The sequence below is a fragment of the Schistocerca cancellata genome, chromosome 8 (assembly GCF_023864275.1).
Source record: "Schistocerca cancellata isolate TAMUIC-IGC-003103 chromosome 8, iqSchCanc2.1, whole genome shotgun sequence".
NCBI classification, from domain to species: Eukaryota; Metazoa; Arthropoda; class Insecta; order Orthoptera; family Acrididae; genus Schistocerca; species Schistocerca cancellata.
The window spans coordinates 589,540,595-589,553,890 of record NC_064633.1 but is presented as its reverse complement, the minus strand read 5'-3'; the positions used below and the strand labels follow the sequence as shown (position 1 = coordinate 589,553,890).

General features: G+C 43.6%; 1 non-coding gene across 1 annotated transcript; it reads right to left on the bottom strand.

Annotated features, from left to right (window-relative positions):
* Positions 1-8,807: 8,807 nt before the first annotated feature.
* Trnat-ugu (transfer RNA threonine (anticodon UGU)) lies at positions 8,808-8,882 on the bottom strand. Its single transcript has one exon. It is a non-coding gene; the product is annotated as a tRNA-Thr (tRNA).
* Between the last annotated feature and the right edge of the window lie 4,414 nt (positions 8,883-13,296).

Sequence of the window (13,296 nt, the reverse complement as noted above, 5' to 3'; positions counted from 1 at the left end):
GTTCACTGCAGAAGAAGAACGAAGGACGTAAAATGACACAAGTTTTGTTTGTCCCTTGTATGTTGCAAGAAGGCTGCACTGTCCTAACACAGGGATCTCGTGAGCTGAATAGGTAGTTAACTTAACATTTGCGGCACGGAACGGAGGTGTGCACAGCAGTTTGTAAGTGTCTTGATTGATGAGTGAAACTGCAGCCCCGGTATCGAGCTGGAATGGTATCACTTTGCCGTTAATGTCCAAGTCCACAAAAATTTTATTGCCCTATTGACGACAAGAGCGACTGTCTCGTGAAACGTGAACTGACACTGGTACAAAATCACTTGCGACTTGACGGGAGTTCCGGCGATGTCGACGCACACTATTTGTGGGACGAACACAGTCACTGTTAGAGAGAGTGGCACTGGGAGCAGTGGAATGAAATATATGAATTTCCATGGGCGAAGTTTCGCGAGCCTGAGTATCCTTGGTTCGATTCCGATTCCGGCAATATGTCCATCACTTGTTGAAGGGAGGGATTGACGAGTTTCAAAATCTGTTCCCTTATACGAGCATCAGAAACGTTCTGTGCAATTGCATCACGTACCATAGTATCTGAATAAGGGAGTCCACATTGACACTCAAAAGCACAATCCCTAGTAAGGCCTTGCAAGGTTCCAACCCACTCCCGATTAGTCTGACCTGCTGTACTTTTTGTACGAAAGAAGGTATACCGTTTGGCAACTACATTGACTGATTCTTTCAAATATGCATCTAATGCAGACAAAATTTCGTCGTAGGACAGAGTTGCTACGTCGTGTCGGGGAAATAATTTGACTATCACACAGTACGTGTTCACCCCTACTGAGGACAACAAAAAAGGGTGCCGTTCGTTACCTTGAATTCTGTAGGCGGCGAGATGGAATCCAAATTGGAGTGACCACTCCGTCCAGTTTTCCAGTGCAGCACCAGAAGGACGAAAAGTTGGTGCAACTGCGTGTGGTGGCTGCGTTAGCGATGGAGCGACGGCTGCCGCGTCGTTTTGCATTGCACGTTGACCCTGGACGAGCTGTCCAAGGGCATCCAGTAAGGCTTGCGTCTGCTGATTCTGTAAGCGATAAAATTCGGACAGTACATTTGGAGATGGTGGCGAAGCCATTATACAAGTAAATCAGGGCAGTATAGGTAAGAACGCGGTATTGCCTCGTCGCCAATGGGTTGGCAGGAGAGCCAACACCGTGTTACTAGAGGAAGCCGAAAGGCACGCGGTTTAGCTCACGCAGGCTGGCGTGAGGTCTGGAACACGACAAGGAAATTAGAATTTAGAAAAAACGGACGTAGCTGCTGGAATACTCAATTTTAATCCATAATTGGTGAAATTCGCTCTTGACGGTATATGTTTTACAGCATCAATAGTAACTGGTAATGGCGCCTTGCTAGGTCGTAGCAAATGACGTAGCTGAAGGCTATGCTAACTATCGTCTCGGCAAATTAGAGCGTATTTTGTCAGTGAACCATCGCTAGCAAAGTCGGTTGTACAACTGGGGCGAGTGCTAGGAAGTCTCTCAAGACCTGCTGTGTGGCGGCGCTCGGTCTGCAATCACTGATAGTGGCGACACGCTGGTCCGACGTATACTAACGGACAGCGGCAGATTTAAAGGCTACCACCTAACAAGTGTGTTGTCTGGCGATGACACCACAACAAACACGCAAGAAATTTACAAATGAAACTAATAAGCACCAAAGTTAATGAAATAAATTCGCTTGTGTTTGAAGCTCGTATAAACAAATGAAAACTGGACGCTGTACTCTCCCCTGGTGCTGCAGGGACAAAAGCTCCCGTCTTTATGCTCTCTTAGTGAGCTGGGTGTTAAATAAAAACAAACAAACGACTGTGGCGATACACGAGGCGAAACTACACTACTGGCCATTAAAATTGCTACACCAAGAAGAAATAATGATAAACGGGTATTCAGTGGAGAAATATATTATACTAACACTGACATGTGATTACGTTTTCACGTAGTTTGGGTGCATAGATCCTGAGAAACGGGACACCTCTGATTGTTTATATATGAATATACAGCCTACAGTTGCAGGTTAACTTTATCGTTTACCTAGGTTTCAACGTTAGTAGAAACGTCTTTTTCAGAACCTGCAAAAAGTTAATATTATAATGTGCTAGTAAATGAAATGAGACACTTAAAGTAGTAAAGGACTTTTGCTATTTGGGGAGTAAAATAACTGATGATGGTCGAAGTAGAGAGGATATAAAATGTAGACTGGCAATGGCAAGGAAAGCGTTTCTGAAGAAGAGAAATTTGTTACATCGAGTATAGATTTAAGTGTCAGGAAGTCATTTCTGAAAGTATTTGTATGGAGTGTAGCCATGTATGGAAGTGAAACATGGACGATAACTAGTTTGGACAAGAAGAGAATAGAAGCTTTCGAAATGTGGTGCTACAGAAGAATGCTGAAGGTTAGATGGGTAGATCACATAACTAATGAGGAAGTATTGAATAGGATTTGGGAGAAGAGAAGTTTGTGGCACAACTTGACTAGAAGAAGGGATCAGTTGGTAGGACATGTGTTGAGGCATCAAGGGATCACCAATTTAGTATTGGAGGGCAGCGTGGAGGGTAAAAATCGTAGAGGGAGACCAGGAGATGAATACACTAAGCAGATTCAGAAAGATGTAGGTTGCAGTAGGTACTGGGAAATGAAGAAGCTTGCACAGGATAGAGTAGCATAGAGAGCTGCATCAAACCAGTCTCAGGACTGAAAACCACAACAACAACAGTAAATTATAATAGATTTGGTCATCCTACAGGATGCCACGTGTAGTACTTACATAAAATATTATTTAAATGTTTACCTAAAACAAGCCATGTCCTAAGTAAACTTTATAAAACTTGATGCATAACCACAAGGTTACGTCACTTCTATTAAACAAGCTGTAGCAAATTCACTTTAAGCCCGTTGTGTCTTCTGAAAAAGACGTTATTACTAACGTTGAAACCTGGGTAAACGATGAAGTTAACCTGTAACTGTAGGCTGTATATTCTTATATAAACAATATCAGTTACTGTCGCTGCATAAAAATGTTAAAAATTATGAACCTCTGATTGTCATGTGTGGCACCTTTACAGCTCAACGACACGTCGACGATATTCTATGCCGCGTTTTGTTGTCCTTGATGACAAGCAATCATGAGCTTATATTCCAACAAGATAATGGCCGACCATACGCAGTGATAGTTTTTGGTAGTTGTCTCCATGCATACCAAACTGTAGCTTGGTCAGCTAGATGGCTGGATCCCTCCCTAATTGTGAAAGTTTGGAGAATTATGGGCAGTGCCCTCCAACCACTAGGGATTTTTACGATCTAGCCTGCCAGTTGGACAGACTTTGCCACGATATCTCTCACGAGGCAGTCTGAAAAACTTGTCAATCAATGGTAAGCCGAAAAGCTGGTTGCATAAGGGCCAGAGGTGGACGGTTCTACATCTACATTCTACATTTATACTCCGCAAGCCACCCAACAGTGTGTGGCGGAGGGCACTTTACGTGCCACTGTCATTACGTCCCTTTCCTGCTCCAGTCGCGTATGGTTCGCGGCAAGAACGACTGCCGGAAAGCCTCCGTGCGCCCTCGAATCTCTGTAATTTTACATTTGTGATCTCCTCGGGAGGTATAGGTAGGGGGACGCAATATATTCGATACCTCATCCAGAAACGCACCTTTTCGAAACCTGGACAGCAAGCTACACCGTGATGCAGAGCGCCTCTCTTGCAAAGACCGCCACTTGAGTTTGCTAAACATCTCCGTAACGCTATCACGCTTACCAAATAACCCTGTGACGAAACGCGCCGCTCTTCTTTGGATCTTCTCTATCTCCTCCGTCAACCCAATCTGGTACGGATGCCACACTGATGAGCAATACTCAAGTATAGGCCGAACGAGTGTTTTGTAAGCCACTTCCTTTGTTGATGGACTACATTTTCTAAGGACTCTGCCAATGAATCTCAACCTGGCACCCGTCTTACCAACAATTAATTTTATATGATCATTCCACTTCAAATCGTTCCGTATGCATACTCCCAGATATTTTACAGAAGTAACTGGTACCAGTGTTTGTTCTGCTATCATATAATAATACAACAAAGGATCCTTCTTTCTATGTATACGCAATACATTACATTTGTCTATGTTAAGGGTCAATTGCCACTTCCTGCACCAAGTGCCTTTCCACTGCAGGTCTTCCTGCATTTCGCTGCAATTTTCTAATGCTGTAACTTCTCTGAATACTACAGCATCATCCGCGAAACGCCGCATGGAACTTTCGACACTATCGACTAGGTCAATTATTTATATATATTGTTACTGACTTGTACAATTTGTGAAGCTCTTTCTCTTGAATAAATGATCCAATTGTTTTCGGCAATTATAATCATTTGTTCGTCTGGACTAGTACACCACACCTAACGATTTGTGTCCCATTCTGATGATGAGTATTTATTTATTTATTTATTTGTATTAGAAAATAACTTGACATCTTGATATGCTGCGTAGTGACAAGATGACCGGATCAAAGGGAAGGATATTAAATTCATAATGCGTGAGAAGTATGACATTGGTTTTTTATTGACTGTCCTCGGCATCTCCGATGTAAGCTGCTATTGTGATGTTGTGCTGCTGACATGGTATCCGCTGGCACCTGCATCCCGTCACTGGACCCTGTGCCCTGCAGTGTGTTGTTTACAGCACGCAGTGGTGCAGCTCCAAAACATGCGTTCGGTCCACAGACCAGCAGTAACTGGTAACGAAGACGACAAGAGTTTGTCGCCCACTTCGCAGGTCATGTTGGTCTATCGCTTTGCTGTCTCGAGTGACTTCCTTATTTATTTTGGTTATCACTAAATTGATGCCCAGCTGAAATATGGGCTCACTTAAAATATATAACGATGCGCCACCCGAATCTTCATGTACCACAGTACCGCAGGATTCCTAGATATTGCGAGATAACATGAACACAGGAGAAACCGATATCCACGAGTAGTAACCCTGATTAAAGTTACCAGCGATAGCGGCTGAAATGGCAGTCTTTTGCGAATTCTCAGGTACAAAAATTTCATTGAAATGGTTTTAGCCTGAGTCGCCCTGTACTCTTGTAGGGAAGACTGTCATAGTGAAACAATTTTTGACTCCACGTAGAACAGTTGGAGTAACGTGACTATCATAACCGCAAGAAGCATACTAACAACTGACCACAACTGTTGTACGAAACACATCTTCCGCCCATTCTGAAAGCGGCCTTTAGTCAATGGTCTGTCCAGATCGTTTGGCTGCAAACCTGCAGCTACAGATAGGTGATGACATTAGATTCTATGATATCTCTTTTCACAAACAGGATACTTGGCACAGATATTGGCTATTCGAGGATTATCCAGTGTAAGTCCATGAGCCTGTTGTCGACTCCTATTCAGAAGTCCGGTAATTTTGAGATTCGCCTCTCAGTGTACATTTTCTTTGACGTCGTTTGTTGTTAACAACAGAACTTATTCCCAAGATTGAGCAACTTTCGGTCAAATAATACTAGGCAGTATTCGGGTATCCATTTGAATCGCACTTCCTTGGGTCCTATGCAGAAGTAAATGAAATGTATTCCCAGTTGCCAATAAGGGCAATCATCAGCTGTATGAGGAAATGAAGACAAAGAAATTTAGTGCCAGACCGGGACTGGAAACGGTATCGTACTTATGCAGAAAGACGTACACTATTCTTCTGAATCCATTTTAAACAAGACACCACAAGAATTTAAAAAAAAAGAGTAGTAAGCCTCTCGCTTTTAACTATAAATTTAACTATTTCTTCGGGCGTTTACAAAATGGTTTAACAACTACGAGCATTAAGAACAGCTGATATCTAATGAATACTCCGTTTTATAACTTAGGAGGGTGGCAAATCGTGGCCCAGCAGCACCAGGGTTCATTTGTTAATTATTCGTACCAGCTTCAAACAGAAGCAACTTAGTTTCGATTATCTGTGATGTTAGTAAATTAATTCCTAAATTTACTGAGTCTTTAAGAGCTTGGTGAACACAGTTTCGCGTATTAATAACCGTATAGTACATACACTACTGGCGATTAAAACGGCTACACCACGAAGATGACCTGCTACAGACGCGAAATTTAATCGACAGGAAGAAGATGCTCTGATATGCAAATGATTACCTTTTCAGAGCATTCACATTAGGTTGGCGCCGGTGGCGACACCTACAATGTGCTGACATGAGGAGAGTTTCCAACCCATTTCTCATACACAAGCAGCAGTTGACTGGCGTTGCCTGGTGACACGTTGTTGTGATCCCTCGTTTAAGGAGAAATGCGTACCATCACGATCCTGACTTTGATACAGGTCGGATTGTAGCTTATCGCAATTGCGGTTAATCGTATCGCGACACTGCTGCTCGCGTTGGTCGAGATCCAATGAGTGTTAGCAGAATATGGCATCGGTGGGATCAGGAGGGTAATACAGAACGCCGTCCTGCATCCCAATGGCCTCGTACCACTACCAGTCGAGATGACAGGCATCTTATCCGCATGGCTGTAACGGATCGTGCAGCCACGCCTCGATCCCCGAGTCAACAGATGGGGACGTTTGCAAGACAACAACCATCTGCACGAACAGTTGGGCGACGTTTGCAGCAGCATGCACTATCAGCTCGGAGACCATGGCTGCGGTTACCCTTGACGCCGCATCGCAGACTGGAGCGCCTGCGATGGTGTACTCAACGACAAACCTGGGTGCACGAATGGCAAAACGAATTTTTTTCGGATTAATCCAGGTTCTGTTTACAGCATCACGATGGTCGCATCCGTGTTTGGCGACATCGCGGTGAACGCACATTGGAAGCGTGTATCCGTCATCGCCATACTGGCGTATCACCCGGCGTGATGGTATGGCGTGCCATCGGTTACACGTCTCGGTCACCTCTTGTTCGCATTGACGGCACTTTGAACAGTGGACGTTACATTTCAGATGTGTTACTAACGGTAGCTCTACCCTTCGATCCCTGCGAAACCCTACATTTCAGCACGATAATGCACGACCGCATGTTGCAGGTCCTGTACGGGACTTTCTCGATACAGAAAATGTTCGACTGCTGCCCTGACCAGCACATTCTCCAGATCTCTCACCAACTGTAAACGTCTGGTCAATGTTGGCCGAACAAGTGGCTCGTCACAACACGCCAGTCACTACTCTTGATGAACTGTGGTATCGTGTTGAAGCTGCATGGGCAGCAGTACCTGTACACGCCATCCAAGCTCTGTTTGACTCAATGCCCAGGCGTATCAAGGCCGTTATTACGGCCAGAGGTGGTTGTTCTGGGCACTGATTTCTCAGGATCTATGCACCCAAATTGCTTGAAAATGCAATCACATGTCAGTTCTAGTATAATATATTTGTCCAATGAATACCCGTGTATCATCAGCATTTCTTCTTGGTGTAGCAATTTTAATGGCCAATAATGTACATATTAAAATGAGGTAACATACATAAATTACGAATTATAAGCGGATGCTTGGCCTCAAAACAAGACAAGGGAACTTAGCACATTGAAGCCCACATACACATGAAAGAACTTAACATGAAAATATTCTAAAATAATTTTGGACATCTGATCCTTTAAAGCAAAATCGCAGAAACGCAACACATGAGTGGCGTAAACACAAAAGATATTACAAGATTTGAACCACTCAGTGGTTAAAAATAAGGCCCAGATTTTGAAGAAAGTGTGACGTTGCAGTCACATACCGCAAGGCGACTTCTGATTGTTGTCCATTTCCTTATTTTGTTAACGGTGCTTGGAGGAGGATACTTGGCTCGTTAGTTCAGAAATAAAGCTTCAGATCGTGCTGATGGAAACGACCATATCCAGGTGCGCGTTCCTGCTCTTGGTGGCCTGTTACGGGGCTGTCTGCACGCGGGAAAGCAGCTTCCCGAGGGACCGCAGTTTGTGTTAAGTTGGCGAGGCTAGGCCAGGCCAGCGGTCTGCTTTCGTCGGCACAGGCGGTGTTCGCCTTTATAGGCTGTGCTAATGTTCTGCGGCTCCCTAGAGACTCACTGAGCGCGACTAAAATCGCCTTCGATTAGGGGACTGTAAGGACGCCCCGCTACAGTTATTCATTGTCTTTCATTCCTGACGTTGTCTCCCAGTCAGATAAATCGGTGTGCGCCTACGTCGTGGCCTGAAGTCTGTCACCAGTGAGTGAGACCATGCAGACAGCCATTACGGATCTCTTACACGTTATGTCATATCCTATAAGCCACGGATGGGAAATTTCGGCAGGGTTCCCCTGCACTTACGTAATTGTTATCATTTTTTGCGTGTTTAGCCTGACCAGATTGTGATCTTAAGGTCCTCTCTCATATGTCAATAAGAACATCACATACCAAAGATGTGAGTGTGTGGGTTTTATGCTGTCAAGTTGCGCAATGGATTGATCCAACAAGTACCCTTTGGCTCGTGCAAGAAACAATTTCCACCTCACAATACTACAGAAGTTACACTGACGCTCCTAATGTACCAACAATAACTGCTTGAAAAACATTCAGCAGCAAATATCTTCTGGAGTCGTCCCCTGTAAGGAAAAAGACACAAAAACATTCTATATATTATTAACTATATGTGACGGTAGTATCTGTTCCCGAAGGAAGTGTTACCGTCAATGACCATGCAGCTTTGCTAGAAATGAAATGATAATTAAATGGACACCCTAGCTGCAAGTAGGCGTTGATATATTTCATTGGGGACATGTTGAAAACGTGTGCCCCGACCGGGACTCGAACCCGGGATCTCCTGCTTACATGGCAGACGCTCTATCCATCTGAACCACCGCGGGCACAGAGGATAGTGCGTCTGCAGGGACTTATCCCTTGCACGCTCCCCGAGAGATCCACATTCCCAACATGTCCACAACACTACATTCGTAGTGCGCCTAATAGATGTTTGCCCATCATACTCGTTACTCGTGGCAGATTAATCTACCAAGTCCCGTACGAGTTCGGGCATAGCGTGTGCGTTCGCACAAGAAGGTCAAAGGCCGGGAACCCATATTTAATTATCATTTCATTTCTAGCAAAGCTGCACGGTCATTGACGGTAACTGTTCCTTCGGGAACAGATACTACCGTCATATATAGTTAAAAATATGTCCACTGCGTCGATGGAGATGAAATGATGATGATTAGGACAACAAAACACCCAGTCCCTGAGCGGAGAAAATCTCCGACCCAGCCGGGAATCGAACCCGGGACCTTAGGATTAACATTCCGTCACGCTGACCACTCTTTTTTTTTTTTTTTGTTAAATCTCATTTTGTTCGCTTTTGTTCGTTGCATCTGCTCGGGGCGGACGTCGTAAGACATCCGTTTAAGTTCATTGTTGATCGATTAACTCAGTTTTTTTATTACAAAGGGCAGCTAACCCTCTGACCGAACACGCTGAGCTACCGTGCCGGCGAAATGTTTGCAGTAGCATAATCAGGTTTAGTTTGTAGTGTGGGAGTGAGCTACACGTGGGATCCGAAGCAAGGACCCCACGGGGGTACCCGGCATGCGCCACATGCCAGGGCAGAGGTGGAGACTAGTGTTCGGGAATCTGAAAATTCCAGCGCCGGCCGGGGATAGAACCCCGGCCCGGCTGGGGCGAATAGCCCCAGCCGAGGCGCTGGAACGTTCCAGGCACCTTACCACTAGATCACCGAGGACCCCAACCACTCAGCTACCGGGACCGGACACCGGTCCACTGCGATGCCACTCAATACTCGCTCGCAGGCGTTTATCTAGGATTCTGGCCGTGTTCACACCGCACAATAAGTGTGGCGCCCAACACAGTGAACAACACTTAATCACTAGCGACTCAATATAGAGTGTCACTCCGATTCACTAACGAAGAGGTGCTCCCCCAGTGAAGTACTGAGCAGAGAGTTTGTTCCTCGCTCTTTGCGCACACGTACGCTCTCGTTACGTGTTCCCGTTACAAGAGCGACAACGGAACAGCCCTTTTTCTGGAAAAGTTGCAAGGGTATGTCATTCACTGTCTTCCCTCACTCCTCTAACTCTTTGCAACAGAAATATTCCGCCAATCAGCGTTGCTCTTTTAAACGGGAGAATGACGTTTCGTTTAAGTCGACCAATGCGGAAATCTGTAGATCTCCGTTAGGCATATACTGTCCTCCTGTGAGAACTCCGTAACTACGCAGTCGGTCTGTGAAAAAAATGCGTCTTCTGGGCGCTCCCACACAATGTAGTGGGATTTGCTCTTAAGTCGAACACGGGGGTCATTATCCCTTCGCCCCGGCAAAAGCTATCTTCTCTCCGCGCGGTCACTTCGGCCGAAGTAGGTAAGTTGTTGACTCTGAAGGGATGGTCTTCCCAGTGGGCTGGTTTCCTATTTAGAACGAAAATTTATGTGGCCGTCATGTTGTGTATGCCAGCTTCAACTTTTTTAACCGCGGTGCGCACTTGCAATATTCCTGCAGCCGTCATGTTGTGTATGCCAGCCTCAACTTTTTTCAACCGCGGGGCGCACTTGCAATTTACTTAGTAGATCTGCGTATCACTTACATGAGTTAATACAAAATTGACTCTACCTTATCGAGTTTGGGTTCGAATGAAGCGTCTTGATGTGCAGAGTACGATTGTGAGGACGGAATATGTAAGAAATAAAGATCAGGAGATCACGCCACCTTACAAAGGTTTCCCAAAAAAGTTCACAATCATAATAGGCATAATAATATTAACAATGATAATAGTAATAGTTAACACTAGTAATATTGATGATTACAATAATAATAGTGAAAGGCATAAGAAATTATATAATTTATTTTAGTACATTTCAATCTATGATTAAAGTTATTGGGAGTGAAATGAATACAGATGAATGTGAAGGTGTGACAGTAATGCTGGCAGTGACAGTAGAAGATAGGAAACAATTAAATACAAATAGAGCACTCTTCTGACAAGAGAGGGGAGTGGGGTGTTGTGGGGTAGAGGGAATTTTCGAGACTAAGCTGTGGATTTGAGTATGAGATTGTCATAGGAAGTGGGTCATTAGCTGTCTTTTGAAGCTTTGAAAGGATTTGGTTTCTCTGATTTTTTGTGGAATATTGTTTGAGGGTCGAGTTGCTGAAATGGAGAATAGTTTAGAGATTATGACACTGTTATGTGCTGGTACAGAGAGGATTTTAGTGTGTTGAGAGCGGGCGTTCCTGCTATGCTGTTCAGATAGTAGCATAAAAATTGACGATAGATAAGAGGGAGTGAAGTGATTGGGAAGACGATAGAGCAAGGATAGGGTATGATAGTCAGTACGCTTACTGGCACGTAACCATAATAATTGTTTGTAGGCGGGAGTCATATGGTCGAAAAAGCGAATGTCACAGATATATCGTGCAGAAGCATTCATCGTCAGGTCCAACCTAGGTGGGTTTTCGTATGAAATCCCTTGGAGAATAGCATTACCATATGAGTATAGGGAGTATAAGTGACTTTACAAGCTTCTTTTTAAGCTCTAAAGGAAACATTTTTTGTATTTCTATAGTGAAGGAAGTGACGCTGATACCGACTTGCAGACTGCAGTTGTGTGTACATTCCAGTCTAGGTGATGATTCAGAATTAGTCCTAAGTTATTTGCAGAATAAGAATTATTTCTGTGCGGTTCAGGATCAGTGGAGAAGAGATTCTCTGTATTGAGGGGTAATGAGTCTTTTATGAGCAACTAAGTTTACTTGTATTTTAGAAGGGCTAAGTTTCAAAAGAAATTTATGTGCAAAGTCTGACAGGGCAAGTAAATCAACATTTACATGCTAGTTGGCTGTGCACAAGTTTGTTGGATTTGCAGTTAGGTATAGCTGGAGAGCATCGGCGTATAAGTGATATTTGCAATGGGAGAGAACAGTTGAGAACATCATCAACACGTAATGACAATAGCAGGTAGTCAATTACTAATCTTTGAGGGACTCCTGATACTACATTCCTCAGCCGTCAACTTTTTGCTCCAATTATTACACATTCCTACTGCGATCTGAAGTAAGTGTGGGGCCATTCTACAGAACCTGAAGGAATGTTTAGGCTTTGGAGCTTAGCAAGTAATATGTCAAAGTCCACAGTGTCGAATAAAGCAATCTAAAAAGCACATAACAGTCGCGTGCTGTTTGTGCATGGCTTATTTCAAACAGTCAGTCACTTTTATAACGGCAGTCACGGTGCTGCAATTTTGCCCGAAGCCAGACTGGTATTCATCTAAAAGGCTGTGTGATGTTAAATAATTAGTGAGCTCTCCTTGAACTACGTATTCTAAATCAGGGGTCTCCAAACTACGGCCCGGCAAACCGGCCCGCGTTAGCTGGCCGGACATCCCCGGTATCCGGCCCGCCAAGTATTTGAGGTGGTACCTATACTGCCAACAACTGAGTTTCGAGGTCCATCGCGACCAGTACATCGTGACATTGTCGGAGCTCTATCTTTACAAAGCGGAAGGTCATGGTTAAACTTGTGGCTATACACAATAAACAGACAGACCATTCTCCGTGCGATAGCGAAAAAAAAAAAAGAACGGTTAACAGACTAGTTTGGCGAAAACATTTTAAGCAAAAAAATTCTTTGCATTTTACTCTACTCACGAGTCTGGTGCAAGTCTTTCAAATGGACGCCACTTCGGCGACTAGTCTTAGTAATCAATCATTATGGAAGATGCTTCTTAAGCGAGGTTTCACTTCTTTTCATTACGTTGTAAAATACACATAACAAATAAATCGTATAAAACATTTTTATTTAAAGGAAATTTAAAGGAAATACAATACCTGGTGTACATAATGATACTGGATATTTTAGTTGTAACTGATATATAAAAATAACTGTAATTAATCTATATCTTGAAAATTCACAGTGTTAGAGTATTCCCATAAATAAATTTAACATCTTAGTGATAATTAGTGACTGTTATGTAGCTTTAACTTTCCTTTCATAATTACCTCCAGCTGTGGATCAAGTTTAGTGGTAGAGATAATCATCAGCGACTTGAAATGCTCATCACTTAATTTTGATCTGCCAATACTTTTTGCATGTTTCATTTTGGAGAAAGTTTTTTCACACAAATTAGTTGTGCCAAAAGCGGAAAAAAAGCCACGGCCAATGTGGAAACTTTGTGGATGGAAGACACTTATAAAATTCCAGTAATGTTAACTCTGAATGTTTTTCTTTAAAGAAGTCGCTACATTGCAAATCAATAATTTAAAACTGAAGTTCTGCGGGTA